The sequence below is a fragment of the Rattus rattus genome, chromosome 2 (assembly GCF_011064425.1).
Source record: "Rattus rattus isolate New Zealand chromosome 2, Rrattus_CSIRO_v1, whole genome shotgun sequence".
In the NCBI taxonomy this organism is placed as follows: domain Eukaryota; kingdom Metazoa; phylum Chordata; class Mammalia; order Rodentia; family Muridae; genus Rattus; species Rattus rattus.
In genome coordinates, this window is record NC_046155.1 from 108,219,256 (window position 1) to 108,239,164 (window position 19,909).

A 19,909-nucleotide genomic window follows, 5' to 3' on the forward strand; every position below is an offset into this window, starting at 1 on the left:
CAGGCCAACAGCTTCCACCAAATGAAGAATGTTATCAGATGGCATCTGAGACCCATACCAGAAATGTTTCTGCTGTGCTGGAACACATCTAGTTTTTCCACCAGCATGTTTGAAAGTACCCTTATTTATGGGTTTTCCCTTACACTATTACAGTAATTTTATGAAATTATTGTTTAGGATGCTGCTGCTTTGTGTTACTGGGCCCTTAGATTTGGCTCTACACTAAATCATGAGCCCTTTGATGTGAAACTTGTGGGTGCTGTGTGAATGCTGTTTCTGTTTTTGCCCCAATGAGCTTTACTTTGGGAGGAAATCTTTAGCTATGTCAGTAACCTACTTTACCAAGATCACTATTGTATTGGTAGTGTGGTCTCAATGAGATGGAATCTCAAGTACATAAAAAAAATCCTGCTATTTTTTGTTTCACATTCCAGCAAGAAAGACCATCATTTGTTGAAAATGCTGTCTTTGTTTTGTGTATTTGATGTTTTGACTCTTATATGACAGGAGGAATTTCTTTTCTGTTCCAATCTGTTTGGAGTTCTGTATGTTCATGGGCATCTCTTTCTTTAGGTTAGGGAAACTTTCTGCTATAATTTTGCTGAAGATATTTACTGGCTCTTTAAGTTGGAAATCTTCACTCTCTTTTATACCTATCATCCATAGGTTTGTTCTCATTGTGTCCTGGGTTTCCTGGATCTTTTGGTTTAGGAGTTTTTTGCATTTTGCATGTTCTTTGATGGTTGTGTCAATGTTTTCTATGGTATCTTCTGCCCCTGAGATTCTCTCTTCTATCCCTTGTATTCTGTTATGCTTGTGTCTATGACTCCTGATCTCTTTTCTAGGTTTTCTATCTCCAGGGTTGTCTCCCTTTGTGATTTCTTTATTGTTTCTATTTCCATTTTTAGATCCTGGATGATTTTTTTTAATTCCTTCACCTGTTTGGTTGTGTTTTCCTGTAAATCTTTAAGAGATTTTTGTGTTTCTTCTTTCAGGACTTCTACCTGTTTACCTGTGTTCTCCTGTATTTCTTTAAGGGAGCTATTTATGTCCTTCCTAAAGTCCTCTATCATCATCTTCATGAGATGTAATTTTAAATCAAAATCTTGCTTTTCCAGTGTGTTGGGTTATCCATTTTGCTGTGTTCTGATGATGCCAAGTAGCCTTCATTTCTGTTGCTTATGTTTTTATGCTTGCCTCTTACCATCTGGTTATTGCTAGTGCTACCTGTCCTTGCTGTCTCTGACTGGAGCCTGTCCCTCTTGTGATCCTGGTTGTGTTAGAACCCCTCAGAATTCAACTATCTTTGTGATCCCATGGTTCTGGGATCCTTTGATCCTGAGATCAGAGCTCCTGGGAGTCTATCTGCCTCTAAGATCCTGAAATCCTGGTGTGACCAAGCTCCTGAGAACCTGTTCTGTCACAGCTCCTGGGAGTCAAACTTTCTCAGGGTGTCGCAGCAGTGGGTGGAGAGCCAGAGCCCTGGGTTTCCTCTGGGCCCAGGTATAAGCTGGAAAGAACCAGTGCCTCTAGCTCATGGTGTTTGTGCTTCCCTGATTCTTGTGGGGGACCCAGTAACACTGGGTGTTGGGTAAGATGTTGTAGCCTCAATTGTGATCTTGAGTATGTCAGAGGTCCAGTGTTCCTGGTCTGATCTACTGGGAGTCCAGCTTCCTCTGTGATCCTGTGATCCTGGGCTTTTCAGAGCACCTCTGATCCTGGGCCTGTTAGAGTATCTGGGAGTTGGGCTTCCTCTGGGTGTTGTGGAAGTGAGTGCAGAGCCAGTTCCCAAGGTCTGCTCAGGGCACTGCTGCAGACTAGAAGAACAACATTGTTTTTAATAGTCACCCTGCTGTGCAGTGGCACTCCAGAACCTCTAGCTGCTCTCCAACCTTGAGTCAGCACTGACTGATCAATAGTTCCCTGCTCTCTCTACTATCACCTCCCTTTATAATCTGGTTAAAGCTATTGTCAATTTCTATGAGATTAGCGTAAAATAACATGTTTTAGTATCGTGTTATAAGTGAGGCAATTATGATGATATTTTATTTGGAGATAAAAATTTCAGTTAAAAGAATCAATTTCCACAAACAGCAATACGCAGCTCTTTAGTATAACAAATTAAAATGAGCAAAAAAAAATCTGTATTGTCCTTTGTCCTATTTTCTAAACTGTATTTCTAATTGGTACAGAACATAAAATTATTCATAAATGTTGCACTAAAAATAAAGAAAATGGATTGGCGGTTACTGGTACCCGCATGTTCCCACTCCGTGTTGTTTCTCTTCCAGCCACATTCACATACTGTCCCCTTGATGGGTCATTATCATGCCTGACACAAACATTGTGTTCTGTGGTCTGTTCTAGCATGACACCACACCACACTAGACCCAGCCATCTATAGCCTAGCCCGGCTTCTAGAACTGAGACAGGTTGTCTTTCTGCCCACCTGGAACTATGGTCACATCCCCTGTAGCCCGGTAAAACTAAAGCTCTAGAAAGGTGTAGTTTAACAATTATAGTTATATGTTAAATTCTCAACCTGTAAAACATCACAGAATAAATTCACTGCCAATTAGTAGAGATAGAAACCACCCACCTAGACAAGATAAAATTGACCTAGACCACCTGGAATGGAATCATCCTTCTCTTCTGTCTTCATCTTCCTTTCCTTGCTTCTCCTCTTCCTCCCTACTTTTCACACATACCATTCCTTCTCCACCAATGATAGGCTTTGCCTGATCCTGGGCCCCCCTTGCTGCATAATGACATTATCCTATACATCACCCTTTTTTTTTCTCCATCTTTATTAAATTGGGTATTTCTTATTTACATTTCAATTATTATTACCTTTCCTGGTTTCCAGGCAAACATCCCCTACCCCTCCCCCTCCCCTTCCCCTATATTCCCTGTTCCCTCCCCATCCTCCCCATTACCACCCTCCCCCCAACAATCACACTCACTGGGGGTTCAGTCTTGGCAGGACCAAGGGCTTCCCCTTCCACGGGTGCTCTTACTAGGCTATTCATTGCTACCTATGAGGTTGGAGCCCAGGGTCAGTCCATGTATAGTCTTTGGGTAGTGGCTTAGTCCCTAAAAGCTCTGGTTGGTTGGCATTGTTGTTCATATGGGGTCTCGAGCCCCTTCAAGCTCTTCCAGTCCTTTCTCTGATTCCTTCAACGGGGTCCTATTCTCAGTTCAGTGGTTTGCTGCTGGCATTCGCCTACGTATTTGTTGTATTCTGGGTGTGTCTCTCAGGAGAGATCTACATCTGGCTCCTGTCGGCCTGCACTTCTTTGCTTCATCCATCTTATCTAGTTTGGTGGCTGTATATGTATGGGCCACATGTGGGGCAGGCTCCGAATGGGTGTTCCTTCTGCCTCTGTTCTAAACTTTGCCTCCCTATTCCCTGCCAAGGGTATGCTTGTTCCCCTTTTAAAGAAGGAGTAAAGCATTCGAATTTTGATCATCAGTCTTGAGTTTCATGTGTTCTGTGGATCTGGGGTAATTTGAGCATTTGGGCTAATAGCCACTTATCAATGAGTGCATACCATGTGTGTTTTCCTGTGATTGGGTTAGCTCACTCAGGATGATATTTTCCAGGTCCAACCATTTGCCTACGAATTTCATAAAGTCGTTGTTTTTGATAGCTGAGTAATATTCCATTGTGTAGATGGACCACATTTTCTGTATCCATTCCTCTGTTGAAGGGCATCTGGGTTCTTTACAGCTTCTGGCTATTATAAATAAGGCTGCTATGAACATAGTGGAACATGTGTCTTTGTTATATGTTGGGGCATCTTTTGGGTATATGCCCAAGAGAGGTATAGCTGGGTCCTCAGGTAGCTCAATGTCCAATTTTCTGAGGAACCTCCAGACTGATTTCCAGAATGGTTGTACCAGACTGCAATCCCACCAACAATGGAGGAGTGTTCCTCTTTCTCCACATCCTCGCCAGCATTTGCTGTCACCTGAGTTTTTTATCTCACTTGTGTGAGGTGAAATCTCAGGGTTGTTTTGATTTGCATTTCCCTTATGACTAAAGATGTTGAACATTTCTTTAAGTGTTTCTCAGCCACTCAGCATCCCTCAGCTATGAATTCTTTGTTTAGCTCTGAACCCCATTTTTAATAGGGTTATTTGTCTCCCTGTGGTCTAACTTCTTGAGTTCTTTGTATATTTTGGATATAAGGCCTCTATCTGTTGTAGGATTGGTAAAGATCTTTTCCCAATCTGTTGGTTGCCGTTTTGTCCTAACCACAGTGTCCTTTGCCTTACAGAAGCTTTGCAGTTTTATGAGATTCCATTTGTCGATTCTTGATCTTAGAGCATAAGCCATGGGTGTTTTGTTCAGGAAATTTTCTCCAATGCCCATGTGTTCGAGATGCTTCCCCACTTTTTCTTCTATTAGTTTGAGTGTGTCTGGTTTGATGTGGAGGTCCTTGATCCACTTGGACTTAAGCTTTGTACAGGGTGATAAGCATGGATCAATCTTCATTCTTCTACATGTTGACCTCCAGTTGAACCAGCACCATTTGCTGAAAATGCTATCTTTTTTCCATTGTTGTTTTTTCTCCTTTGTCAAAAATCAAGTGACCCTAGGTGGGTGGGTTCATTTCTGGGTCTTTAATTCTATTCCACTCATCTATCTGTCTGTCTCTGTACCAATACCATGCAGTTTTTATCACTATTGCTCTGTAATACTGCTTGAGTTCAGGGATAGTGATTCCCCGAGAAGTCCTTTTATTGTTGAGGACAGTTTTAGCTATCCTGGGTTTTTTGTTATTCCAGATGAATTTGCAAATTGTTCTGTCTAACTCTCTGAAGAATTTGATTCATATTTTGATGGGGATTACATTGAATCTGTAGATCGCTTTTGGTAAAATGGGCATTTTTATTATGTTAATCCTGCCAATCCATGAGCATGGGAGATCTTTCCATCTTCTGAGGTCTTCTTCAATTTCTTTCTTCAGAGGCTTGAACTTATCATACAGACTTTTGCTTGCTTGGTTAAAGTAACACTGAGGTATTTTATATTATTTGGGACTATTATGAATGGTGTCGTTTCCCAAACTTCTTTCTCGGCTTGTTTCTCTTTTGTGCAGAGGAAGCTTACTGGTTTATTTGAGTTAATTTTATAACCAGCCACTTTGCTGAAGTTGTTTATCAGCTTTAGTAGTGCTCTGATGGAACTTTTGGGATCACTTAAATATACTATCATATCATCTGCAAATAGTGATATTTTGACTTCTTATTTTCCAATCTGTATCCCCTTGATCTCCTTTTGTTGTCTGATTGCTCTGGCTAGAACTTCAAGAACTATATTGAATAAGTAGGAAGAGAGTGGGCAGCCTTGTCTAGTCCCTGATTTTAGTGGGATTGCTTCAAGTTTCTCTCCATTTAGTTTAACGATCACCCTTAATTAATTTTTTTCTCTCATATATAAGCCGAGCATAACTATCATGATTTTGTAATTTAAAAGAATAAAATACACCTAACACCCAGTCAAACATTTATTAGTTAAATGGAACATTTTGGCTATCTATTTTAGCTTAAGAAAGGCTTAAAATCGACCGCCCAGGCAGATAGGCACTTCTGAGACTGCAGAGCAGGAGAGACTGCCAATACTGCCCACCCTTGCCCCCATCCCTGACCCAAGAGGAAACTGTATAGCGCCTCTGGGAACAGGAAGATAGGGGCACTCAAGTGGCAGGTCCACTGTGGTCCAGACACTGCCCAGATCTGAAGGGACCTGGTCAACAGCTCCCTGCACTCAAATCCCATGGGAGGGAAAGCTAAACTTTCAGAGGGGCAGACATGCCTGGGAAGCCAGAAGAGACTATAATTGGCCCACATTTCTGACTCTAGAGGAAAAGATCTAACACCATCTGGGACTCCTGTGCACAGGGACCCAGAAAAGGCAGGGCAGGGCCTTCTGGTTGCTGCCCTCACAGAGAGCTGAAACACAGCCCCTGAGGAATGACTTCAGGCCTGAGAACAGAGGTAAGACCAACTTTTCTGCTCCAAGTGACCTGCCTCGTGGATTCAGGACACAGGCCCACAGGAAGAGCTAAAGACAAGTAGACAGGAAAGACTACACACCTGAAAGCAGAACACTCTGTTCCCATAACTGGCTGAAAGAAAACAGGAAAACAGGTCTACAGCACTCCTGACACACAGGCCTATAGGACAGTCTAGCCACTGTCAGAAATAGCAGAACAAGGTAACACCAGAGACAATCTGATGGCGAGAGGCAAGCACAGGAACCCAAGCAACAGAAACCAAGACTACATGGCATCATCGGAGCCCAATTCTCCCACCAAAGCAAACACTGAATATCCAAACACACCTGAAAAGGAAGATCTAGATTTAAAATCACATTTGATCATGATAATGGAGGACTTCAAGAAAGACAAAGATCTCCCTTAGAGAAATGTAGGAAAACATAAATAAACAAGTAGAAGTCTATAGAGAGGAATCACAAAAATCCCTGAAGGAATTCCAGGAAAACACAATCAAACAGGTGAAGGAATTAAAAATAGAAATAGAAGCAGTAAAGAAAGCACAAAGGGAGACAACCCTGGATATAGAAAACCAAAGGAAGAGACAAGGAGCCGTAGATGCAAGCATCACCAACAGAGTGCAAGAGATAGAAGAGAGAATCTCAGGAAGAGAAGACTCCATAGAAATTATTGACACAACTGTTAAAGATAATGTAAAACGGAAAAAGCTACTGGTCCAAAAATCCAGGACACAATGAGAAGATCAAACCTAAGGATAATAGGTATAGAAGAGAGTGAAGACTCCCAGCTCAAAGGACCAGTAAATATCTTCAACAAAATCATAGAAGAAAACTTCCCTAACCTAAAGGAAGAGATGCCCATAAACATACAAGAAGCCTACAGAACTCCAAATAGATTGGACCAGAAAAGAAACTCCTCCCGTCACATAATAGTCAAAACACCAAATGCACAAAATAAAGAAAGAATATTGAAAGCAGTAAGGGAAAAAGGTCAAGTAACATATAAAGGCAGACCTATCAGAATCACACCAGACTTCTCACCAGGGACTATGAAAGCCAGAAGACCCTGGACAGATGTCATATGAACCCTAAGAGAACACAAAAGCCAACCCAGGTTACTGTATCTAGTAAAACTCTCAATTAAACCGTCCAAAGGGAGAAAAGTAGAATTAGGTGTCAACCAGTGCACACATTTCATATCCCAGGTGCTGCTCACAGAGACAGTAAATTCAGTTTCCCAAGTGACATCATCCACTCACAACTGTAGCCATCCATCCATCCATCCACCCCAGTTTCTGGGATCAATCTCCTGATATGAGCACTGTCATCAGCATAAACAATAATACACCCACTCTATCTTCTGACACACAGAACAGCACCACTGAGTAAATGTGCTGGAGAGCTGAAGGAAGAGGATGGGTGTGCGAAAGGGCAAAGAGAAATGACAAGGCTCAAAACCAGGAAGGAAATCAAACTGAAAGGATGCCATGTGCACTCACGAGGAAACACGACATGCACCCGAGTCCCTGACATTTGGTGGTGAGATTATTCTAGACTAGACTATTTCAACTGTCTTCAGTCTTCAGGAACTAGCTGTGCAAGGAATTCTAAACAGGCAGCTGCTGAACAACTTCAGAAAGAGCCAAGTTGACAGACAAACAAATCAATGAAGACAAGCATCTGCATGTTACAGAAGTTACACTGTTCTGAGTAAATTATTAAGTTTTATATTCTAGGCTTCTGCAAGAAGAAACTCTTTGGAACTCTTTAGCTGTCTGAATCTTACAGCTGGTTCAGCAGTCATCCAGCATTGCTCACTGTCCCCTATGTTTTGTACAAAGCTGGTACTGCTGAGGTTACGGTCTCCACATGCGATAACAGCTCATACTACTGTAGGAGCACATAGCTGTTGTGTCAGCTATCATGGGGCACCTGAGATTTGCTGTTTGCCCCCCCCATAGAGTTCTGAAACAAGGTACTTACAGTCTGTTTGCATGGACTGAGAGCAAGCCTAACTAACCAGTATGTGTATCCCCTTTCAAATTTCTGGTTATTTTCAAACTTTGTAAGTCCTGTAAATCAACATTTTAACCTCAACCCTAACCCTAACACTAACCCTAACCCTAATTTTAAAATGCAAGTAAAAGGCAAAATCTTTTAAGTTCAGTAAAAGCTTTTCTTTATTTGTTTGTTCGTTCGTTTGTTTGTTTGTTTGTTTTTAAAGACAGGGTTACTCTACCTAGCATTGGCTATCCTGGCACTTTGTAGAACTCATGCTCAGAGCTTTGCCTGCCTCAACCTCCCAAATGCTGGAATCATATTCCTTGTCCACCACTCCTGGCCCATGGAAAGTTTTCCAATCTTAAAGTTCATAATATTTTTCTTAGAACAAACTCAAAATAAATAAAATGTGTATTAACAAGGAACATTTCAGAAGATTACCCTAAGTGCATATACCTTCATGGCCAGTAATTGTCTTTTCTATTCTGTGTCTAAAGCAAGTTTCACTAGGAAGCCTTCTTTTGGAAGAAACGGTCATCCTGGAGCCATGCTGTCATTTTTATGCTAACCAGAGCTCTTTTTACAGGTTTCACTCATACCGAGTTACATTTATTGGTCTTTAGGTCTTGACATCCAGGAAACTGCTTTCTGCTTAGACCAATTTTACAGCCGACCACTCAACTTGTGTCCTTTGGTAGATATAAACCTGAAAATGCAATTAAGTATTAACGAAGTGTAACAACAATTACTCAGAAAAACTAAAAAGACCATTGTAGATAAATAAGTAAAAGTAATAAATGCTTTTAAATATAATACTAAGTATGCAAAACACAAAGGAGAATGATTGTAGTTACATGAAGACTTTTAAGGGTTCTTTTTTTCTTGTATATTAAACATAATGTGTGGGTTTATGACGTATTCAAGGGTTTTAAGTTTGAGTTGTTCCTAGTGTTTGGTGCATATGCTCTTAGACAACTGAAAAACACATACCCTGTAACTATACTCTCTGCAAGCGGACACTGAACAGTACTTTAGGAATGATGATTACTAATGCCATGCGAATCAGTAAATGAGAAGCTGTGTTTTAAGTTCCAAAGCATCCAGACGGCTGTGTCTTATTTCAGACTTCTAAACTCACACAGCCTTCCCCTCCGATCTGCTCACTCATTGCTGCTCCCCGCTTCAGTTACAATGCCTCACACTGGGTTATGCACAAATAAAAGTTATCGTGGGCAGCTGCTTAGCGCACGAAGAGTCCCACTTAGAACGGCCCAAAGGGAAAGCATAAATGACTGAGGTGAGTGTCCTGTCCTGTGAACCGTGTACAATACAGATACAGTGCTACTACTCCTGCCCAAAGTGCATCTCTCAATTGTGGCAGCTTCTGAGCTAAAACGAAAGAAAAAGAAGTGCGGGGTGAGGGAGAGCAAACGGAAACAGAACTAGGGAGTCCACATGGTATGATCATGTCAAATTAAAGCAAGAAGTTTGGGGGTGATTAACAATCTGCTCTTAGCACCCAGAGGCCTGACCTCACCGCTCCTTTCCTAAACCACGTGAACCACTCTACTATGCATCATAGGGTAAGGAAAGGCAGCAATGCCACAGCCATAACCAAGATCTGTAAGACCTGACAGTGCTTTAATGCTACCTGGAGGCCTCCCTGGACTGACTTTGTATCTTGCAGCTTTGGTTGTACCCAGAGGTCTGCCTGTACTGGTCTTAAATCCAGCTGCTTTGGTGGTTCCCAGGGGTCTGCCTGTGCTGGTCAGATAGCCTGCTGCCTTGGTGGTTCACTAAGGCCGGCCTCCCTTACCAGATCGATTGAGGTTTTTCTTTTTCTTTAGTTCATCTTTTATCTCTGTGTTTCTGCCACTGGTAGGCTGCAAGTGTGCTTCGTTTAACGGGTCTTCCTCTGACAGAGCATGGGTTTGTGGCTGACTGTGTGGCTGTACTTGCTTTGCTGGGAAGAGTACAGATCAAACAGATCCACTGCTCTCATGGTGGCTTCATCACTGAGGCAGGGAGGCTTGCCTGGCCTGCAGAATGCTACATTTCCACCAGCAACCTGGTACGGGGTGCATCATTTCCTCCGCCACTAGGAGCCAGACCCTCAGAGTGCCCAGAGGCCGCCCAGAGGCAGGAAAGCCCCTGCCCATACTGTTCAGTCCCGCTGCTGTAGCCCAGTCCAGTCTAGGAAGAGGGCTGGCAGTGGCGAGGCCCATGCCAGAGCCAGACTCCCAAGAGCCCTCGCTGCGGGCCCAGGACGTGGGAGGAAGAGGCCTCCACAGCCCGGAAAATCAAATTTTTTAACCCAGAAATGTTCCTGGCCAAAAGAAAGATAGGGACAAAAAATGGAACAGAGGCTGAAGGAAAGGCCATCCAGAGACCACCCCAACTGCAGACACCAAACCCAGACACTATTGCTGATTTCAAGAAGTGCTTACTGACAAGAGACTGGTATGACTGTTCCCTGAGAGGTTCAACCAGCACCTGACCAATACAGATGATGATACTCAGGGCCAATCATCAGACTGAGCCCAGAGACCCCAATGGAAAAGACAGGGGAAGAACTGAAGGAACTGCAGGGGATTGCAGCCCCATAGGAAGAACAGTATCAACTAACTGGACCACCCAGAGCTCCCAGGGACTAAACCACCAACCAAAGAGTATACAGGCAGGGAGCCATGGTTCCAGATACATATGTAGCAGAGGATGGCCTTATCTGACATCAGTGGGAGGGGAGGTCCTTGGTCCTGTGGAAGCTTGAAGCCACAGCATAGGGGATTGCTAGTGGGATGAGGCGGGAGTAGGTGAGTGTAGTGGAGCACCCTCATAGAGGCAAAGGGGAGCGGGAAGATGGGGGATGGGAAGGGGGTTTTTGTGGAGGGGTAACCAGGAAAGAGGATCTCATGTGAAATGTAAATGAATAAAATGATTAACAAAGGATTATTCAAAAATAAATAAATAAAAATTAAAAACTCTACTAAATCTTCCTCAGGCCATATTTAGCTACAAGAACTTCCACAAGGGACCCGAAAACGAAACGAAACCTCTGTGAACAGGAAGGAAAAGGGAGGTGCCTAGTTTTTACTGTGATTTTAGTCCGGACATCATAGAGACCTATCTGAGCCTCAGCTGAAGGTCAGCAGCTGCGCAGGTTTGAGGAAGGTACATGAACCCCTCGAACTACTCTCTGGAGCAACAATCTGAAGACGGGAACTGGGCTTCAAGAAGACAAGTAAGTGAAAGGAGTGAAAAGGATAGATAAGTACAATAGAACGAAAACTAGAGTAGAAAGAGTAATAATGAAAATTAGGGACGTTCGTGGATTGTGACGTGCTGAAGCCACTAGGACCTAAGGCTCAGCAAAACCAGACTTTGGTCCATGCCACCTCCAAAAACTGACAACAAAACAGGAATCGAATCTTTAACCTGTGCTGTATTCAGAAAGCTAAATGCAAAAATCTATCTCCTCAGAGCCTCCTCTTTTGGCTCTTTAAATTTCTCCTTAAAAGTTGTGCTTTTGTGTAGATGTGTCAGGGGCTTGTTAAACATGACTTTCCTTGAAAGCATTGAAAACGTTTCCTTCTGTGATGATCCCAATCATGTAGATGACATACTGGTTATAATCGAATCTTTGAGATCTTGCTCCTTGGCCTCGCAGATTTGGAAGGCAGCTGATTTACTGAAGCTATAAGACTCTTAGAGACACTATAAGTTTCTCTGCAGCCTTGGTAATCTGTTGACCTGGGAGCACTGGCCAAAATATTAATATTCCTTCTAGCCTTTATATCCTCATTGATTTGGGCCTCTAAAGATGATAATTGAACAACCAGAGCTTCAGCTACAGCAGTATTGATGAACAAATAAAATTTGGGTCTATAACATTAAGATAAAGCTTGACAAATATTTTAAAACAAACCTCTATTCCTTTAAGACAGAGCTTGACAATTAGAAAACATACACAGCTGTTTTAATAAAACATAATCCTTTACACGTTTTGATAAACTATAATACTTTCATATTTGCTGTGTGTGTGTGTGTATTAGGAATGTAAGTACCACAGCATATGTGTGGAAACGAGTTTCTTCTAACATGTGAGTTCTGAGGATCCGGTACCTTTACTCACTGAGATACCTCGCTGACTCAATATACTATTTTCAAGTTTTAACTTTTATAAACCATTTTGTAATACACATAAACTTTCAGTTTTATCCAATCTCTTTATTTTTATTACAATGATCTTTTACCTTAAAATCTACAAATCAAATGTCCTCTCATCTAAAATTATGCTTTTAATATTCTTACCAAAATATATTTTGTAATAACATTTTATATCTTTCATTTTACTTCATATTACTTATTGTGGGGTTTTTTTTTTGAGCTGACAGAATTTGGAAAGCTCTTGCTTCTGAACAACATGCCTTTCTTTCAAATAAATACACATGAAGCTGTATTTGAAAGAGGCAAAACAAGTTAGCAGCAGTCATGGAGTCTGTTTCCTATTTTCATCCTGTTTTGTCTTTCTAGTCTTAAATTGGTAAGACAAGAAACTTAGGGAGAAAGCTGTTTTGTTTTGTTTCTTTTAATGGAGAAAAACAGGATCAGGAAGCAAATAGTTTGACACATTAATGACACAACTGTTAGTTATTTATCTTCAGGATATGCTACACTGTTTTAGCCACACTAAGTGAAAAATCTTTTAAAAGAAGTGTATAAAGTAAGCTTCCCTACATTAGGAATGCTACTGTTGGGCTGGAGAGTTGGCTCAGCCGTTAAAGGCTAGGCTCACAACCAAAAATATAGGAATGCTACTGTTTTGGGGTAGGATCTTCTGTAATTCCCATTATTAAAAGGAAAAGTAATATGAAAATAATTTACAAATCTGTATGTACATATAGTTATCATTTTGTGTGTCTTCACAGTCTTCATGAAAACCTTACATTTATCATTTGCATGTGAAGGTTATGTTTTAAAACAAATTGAATGTTTTTATGTAACCTAATCAAAGGATTTATATGAATATCAATATATTCAACTAACATAAAACATTTCATGGGTTTTTTGGTTTTTATTATTATTGACTGTTTTAAAAATAATTTTTAATTTATTAATTCTTATAAACATGCTTATGAATATTAAGGTTTAGGTAGTCAGTGTTTACAGTCATCACTTCATGAAAATTATTTCATAAATTAAAGAGTGTTGTTCTAAATGAACTAAGCCTTATGTAAAGTAGTTTAGATGCTAACTTTTTCTTTGAAATATTTGCTGGAGATCAAATATCATATAAGGTTGTATTTCAACCATTTTAGAAATTTATAAATTATATTTTAAAATACCACTTCCTTGAGTTTATAGACATCAAGAATATCTAAGCAGTAGATGTCTCAGGTTTAGCAGTAGATGTATATATGTCATCTGTGATTTTCCAGTTCTCATAATCTTTGAGTTCATCTTTTAAAGATGTAGGTATACACCACGATTTTTAAAATATATGTGAATGTGAATGTGGACATTTCCAGGGCCATATGCTGACAAAAGGCAATCTTTTCTTCTGTGACAATGTCTTTCCTCCTTGGTCAAAGATTAATTCTATTTACATGGTCTATTTTGGGCCCTATTTTTTTCATTGATTTCTAAAAGTCTTCATTGATGCTGTGTGTCATTGTTGGATGTATCTTTCTATGAAGGCTTTATGTGTCAATATTCTATTTTTCTCCTTTAATAATGAACTGGTTGTTCTGTTCCTTTTCTTCTTTCATATAAACTTCATTTGCCTTGTTATTCAGAAAATAACTTGGTGGGGGTTTTGTTAAGATTATGGTGAATCTATAATGATCAAGCTGTAAGGAGCTAGTGTGATAAGTGATCTGCAGTGACAACATAACTGGGTAGAAGATGCCTAGAATTTGTGCAATGCAGCTGAATGCCTATGAACACTTTTTCAGATAGGGTGGACATGTCAGACAGTGAATAAGAAGGACGCACCTGCCCTGAATAAAGGTGAGATTATTAACAGGATAAACTGCTGCATTGAAGAAGTAAGATGAAGCAAGATACAAGCTATCTTTCCTTTCCCCATTGCTGTTGCCACCTGCTGACAGAGTCCAGATGTTTAGGTATTCAGCATGTACTCAATTTCAGCAACTCTTCAGGCCTCACACAGTAGACTGAGAGTGAAAGACATCCGTCCTGGACTTCGAACCTAGTTCTCAGCCTCTGCAGCATGTAGTGAGCACTGTACAACTCCCCTAATCATACCACATATAATTAGTCATTTTTATGATCTGCAGGTATGTACACTCTGTTGACTCTTCATCTAGGAATCTGTAGGGCAACTAGAATTTTTTTCTTGAAAAAACTAAAATAAATACTTTTAATTGAAATGTTTGACAGCATTTTATTTACTGGATTTTTCTGCTTATACTGCTTTTCAGCAAAGTAAAAATGCATTTTTCTTATTTTTTTCATTTATCATTCCATTCATTTACATCCTATAAGATATCCCACGTCCCAGTTACCCGTCTTCTGGCCCCCCCACCCCAAATCTGCCCTCTCATTTGCCTCTATGAAAGTGTTCCCCCACCCACTCACACTCTCCCGCCCCACCCTGCAGCATTCCCCTACGCTGAGGTATCGAGACTGCCCCAGACCAAGGGCCTCCTATCCCACGGCTGTGAGGCAAGGCCATCCTCTGCTACATAAGCTCCATGGACGATGGAGCTTATCCAAGCAGTACACTCTTGCTTGGTGGTCTAGACTCTGGGAGAACTGAGTGGTCAAGCCAGCCTATGTTGTTCTTCCAAAGAGGTGTCAATACTGTTCTGCTCCTCCAGACCTTCTGCCAGCTCTCCAGCCAGTTCCCTGAGCTGCATCTGATGGTAGGCTCCAAGCATCCACATTCGCACTGTTCAGTTTCTGGCCTGATTTCCTCAGGAACCTCCACGCTAGGTTCCTGTCGGCAAGCACCTCTTAACCATGACAACGGTGTTGGGTTTGGTGTCTGCAGACATGATGGATCCCCAGGTGGGACAGTCCCTGGTTGGCCCTTCCTTCACACTCTGATCCATTTTGGCCCTGTTCTTCTTTTGGACAGGAACATTTCTGCATAAAAAACTTTGAGATGGGTGAGTGTCCCCATCCCTCTACCAGAGGCCATGCCTATCTGCTGGTGGAGGCCTCTACAGGATCTATCTCCCCCTTCTCTGTGCATTTTGGCTAAAGTCATTCACATTGAGGTGGTGGGAGCCTCCAGTTTCCCTGGTGTCTGGTACACTCAGGTGGCTATCCCCAGTTCCTCATCCCCCACACATATTTTTGTTTGACTTCCTGGCCCTCTAAACCTCTCTCACATCTATCTCCTCCAGATCCTGACACTGTCCACTCCAATTTACTCCCTCCCAGTCCCCCTTCCCTACATCTCCCACAATCATCCTGTTTCCCCCTCAAAGCAGAACTGAAGGCTCCAGACGCTGGTGTTCCTTCCTTTTATGATCCATATATTCTGTGGGTTGTATTATGGGCATTGTAGGCTTTGGGCTAATATGCACTTATTAGTAAGTACATAAATACTATGTGTGTTCTTTTGTGCCTGGGTTACCTCACTCCAAATGATATTTTCTAGTTCCATCCATTTGCCTAAGAATTTCATGAACTCATTGTTTTTAGTAGCTGTGTAGTACTCCATTGTGTAAATGTACCACAGTTTCTGTATCCATTCTTCTGTTGACAAACACCTGGGGTTATTTCCAGCTTCTGGCTATTATAAATAAGGCTGCTATGAACATAGTGAAGCATGTGTCCTTGTTATATGTTGGAGCATCATTTGGGTATATGCCCAGGAGTAGTATAGCTGGGTCTCAGGTAGAACAATTTCCAATTTTCTGAGGAACCACCAGACTGATTTCCAAAGTGGATTTACCAACATGCAGTCTCACCACAATGGAGGAGTGTTCCCTTTCTCCACATCCTTTGCAACACCTGCTGTCACCTTTGTTTTGATCTTTGTCATTCTGACTGGTTTGAGATGAAATCTCAAGTCGTTTTGACTTGCATTTTCCTAATAACTAAGGATGCTGAACATTTCTTTAAGTGCTTCTCAGCCACTTGAGATTCCTCTGTTAAGAATTTTCTATTTCCCTCTATACTACACTTTTTAATAGGGTTATTTGATTCTGTGGAGCTTACCTTCTTGAGTTCTTTATTTATATTGGACATTAGTTTTCTATCTGATGTAAATATCTTTTCTATGTAAATACGTTTTTTTTGGTAAATATCTTTTCCCAATCTGTGGGTTGTCATTTTGTCCTATTGACAGTGCCCTTAGCCTTACAGAAGCTTTGCAATTTTATGAGGTTCCATTTGTCAATTCTTTATCTTAGGACATAGGCCATTAGTATTCTGTTCAGGAAAATATTCCCTGTGCCCAAGTATTCGAGGCTTTTACCCACTTTTTCTTCTGTTAGTTTCAGTGTATCTAGTTTTATGTGGCAGTCCTTGATCCAGTTGGACTCAAGTTTCGTACAAGGAGAAAAGAACGGATTGATTTGCATTTTTCTACATGCTGACTAACAGTTGAATCATCACCATTTGTTGGTTTCTGTCTTTTTTCCACTGGATGGTTTTAGCTTCTTTGTAAAGGATCAACTGACCATAGTAATGTGGGGTCATTTCTGGGTCTTCCATTCTATTCCATTGAGCTACTTGTCTGTCTCTGTACCAATACCATGTCATTTTTATCACGATTGCTTTACGGTACAGCTTGAGGTCTGGGATGGTGATTCCCCCAGAAGTTCTTTTATTGTTGAGAATAGTTTTCGCTATCTATTGAATAAGTCTTTTTTTTCTACTTTTCACTATTAATTTGGCTCTTTCAAGTTACAGGTATAGGCAAGGATATTCTGGAAAACACTGCAACCATTCTGAAAATAATTTTAAAAACTATTTCCATTAAATTAAAAACCTTCTGCATACAGAGAAAATAATAAAATAATAAAGAGAGTCTAGGTACAGAAAATAACTCAGCATGTAAAAGCACTTGCTTGCAAGCTTCCAACTTGAGTTTGACTCCCCAAAGTCATGTGAAAATAGGACACAGTGATCATGTTTGTGTGTCCTTAAACACAGTATCCCTGTGGCAAGATGAGAGGAGGAGATAGGAGAATACCCCAAAGGATCACTGGCCAACTAAGTCTCTATGCATCACAGTATGAGAGAGAGAGAGAGAGAGAGAGAGAGAGAGAGAGAGAGAGAGAGAGAGAGAGAATGAATCTCAAACAAGGTAGGAGGCAAGGAATGACCCTCAAGATTGACCACCAAACTCCACATGTGTATTGGAGATAAGCATTTTTATACATAGACATGTATATATGCACACATACATAAAAGTAAATTAAAAATATTTAACAGTCTGCATAATAGAAAATTTTTGCCAACTATACCTCTAGCAGAGGATGAATGTCTACAACCTATAAACTCAAATAATTAAAAACGCATAAGGACAAATCATCCAAACAATAAATGTGTAAATACATTTAACAAATAGATGTCAGTGGCAATACAAATGGCCAACAAGTATGAAAAATTGTTCGAAAACTGAAGTAAGGGAGATTTCACCTCATATCAATTAAAATAGGGATAATTTTAAAAAATAATGAAGAACGGTAACAGGTTGCTGAAGTGGGGAAAAGAACCCCTTCTACACTGCTGATAGGCTGTAAACTAGTTAGCAAGTATAGAATTTGATACAGAGATTTGTCAAGAAAGAAAGAAAGAGAGAGAGAGAGAGAGAAAGGAAGGAAGGAAGGAAGGAAGGAAGGAAGGAAGGAAGGAAGGAAGGAAGGAAGGAAGAAAGAGAGGGGGACGGAGGGAGGGAGAGAGTGGGAGGGAGGGAGGGAGGAAGGAAGGAAGGAAGGAAGGAAGGAAGGAAGGAAGGAAGGAAGGAAGGAAGGATGGATCCAGCTGTACCACTTCTGAGTATACATCCAAAGGATTCTAAAGACACCACAGAGACAAATTCACATCCATACTTAGTGCTGCACTTAGTCACAGTTGCCAAAATACAGAACCAAACTACATCCTCATCAAGAGATGGACGGATAGAAAAAATGTGGCATGTAGACTCAATGAATTTTTATAAGTGTTTTGCTTCCATGAATTATTATATCATATGCATATGTGGTGGCCACAGAGGCCAGCAGAGAATTTCAGATGCTCTGTAACTAGAGTTGCAGACAGGTATACGCCACCAAATGGGTTTTTGGAATTACGCTAGGTGTTCTGCAGAAGCAGCAAGAGCTTTCAACTACTGAGACATCTCTACAGCCTCAATTTTATTTTTCTTCTGAATTAAAATTCCAATAGGTAAAGGCTGAAGTGATTAAGAGCACTGGCTGATCATCCAGAAGACCTGAGTTCAGTTTTCAACACCCACACTAGATGGCTCATACTATCCTACACACTCTCCCATGTGTAGGACCCCATGCACTCTCCCGGCAACAATGGGCACCTGCAAACATAGACACACTAATAAACATAAATAAAAATAAATAATAAAAAATCTTTAATTTTTTAAAAATAATGAAAATTTATCATTTCTTTTTTTAGAGAATTATAAACATTTTATTGGATACTTTTTATTTACATTTCAAATGTTATTCCCTTTCCCAGTTTCCCATACATAAGCCCCCTATCCCCTTCCACTGTCCCCTCTTCTATAAAGGCGTTTCCCCCTCTGCAAAAACACCCCCTTGCTGACTCCCCAACATGACATTCCACATCACTCGAACGTCCAGCCTTGGCAGAACCTCGTACCGAACGAGGTCATGCTCTGCTGCATATGCAGCTGGAGCCACAGGTCTGTTCATGTGTAGTCTTAAGGTAGTGGTTTAGTCCCATGGAGCTCTGCTTAGTGACTACTGTTATTCTTACTGGGTTGCAAGCCACTAAACCTCCTTCAATCCTTTCTCTATCTTCTCCAATGGACACCCTGTTCTCAGTTCAGTGGTTGGCTGCAAGCATCAGCCTCTGTATTTGTCATGATCTGGAAGAGTTTCTCAGGAGACAGCTATATCAGGCTCCTCTCAGCATGCACTTCTTGGAATTAGCAATATTGTCTGGGTTTGGGGGCTGTATTATGTGGGCTGGATCCTCAGGTGGTACAGGCTCAGAATGGATAGTCCTTCAGTCTCTGCTCTAAACTTTATCTCCACATCATGCCCTATATATATTTTTGTTTCCCCTTTTAAGACAGACCATCCTCACTTGGTTCATCCTTCTTTTTTTTTAATTTATTTTTTTTATTAACTTGAGTATTTTTTATATACATTTCAAGTGTTATTCCCTTTCCCGGTTTCCAGGCAAACATCCCCCTCCCAGCCTCCCCTTCTTTATGGGTATTCCCCTCCCCATCCTCCCCCCCCCTTGCCGCCCTCCCCCCAAAAATCTAGTTCACTGGGGGTTCAGTCTTAGCAGGACCCAGGGCTTCCCCTTCCACTGGTGCTCTTACTAGGATATTCATTGATACCTATGCCATTGGAGCCCAGGGTCAGTCCATGTATAGTCTTTAGGTAGTGGCTTAGTCCCTGGAAGCTCTGGTTGCTTGGCATTGTTGTACATATGGGGTCTCGAGCCCCTTCAAGCTTTCCAGTTCTTTCTCTGATTCCTTCAACGAGGGTCCTATTCTCAAATCAGTGATTTGCTGCTGGCATACGCCTCTGTGTTTGCTGTATTCTGGCTGTGTCTCTCAGGAGAGATCTACATCCGGCTCCTATCGGCCTGCACTTCTTTGCTTCATCCATCTTGTCTAATTGGAAGGCTGTATATGCATGGACCACATGTGGGGCAGGCTCTGAATGGGTGTTAATTCTGTGTCTGTTGTAA

The 19,909-nt window shown here is 41.2% G+C and overlaps 2 pseudogenes; both read right to left on the reverse strand.

The window, feature by feature from the left end:
- LOC116893206 overlaps positions 1–19,909 on the reverse strand; it is a 123,379-nt pseudogene that overhangs the window by 88,276 nt on the left and 15,194 nt on the right.
- On the reverse strand, positions 9,268–14,931 carry LOC116894739 (annotated as a pseudogene).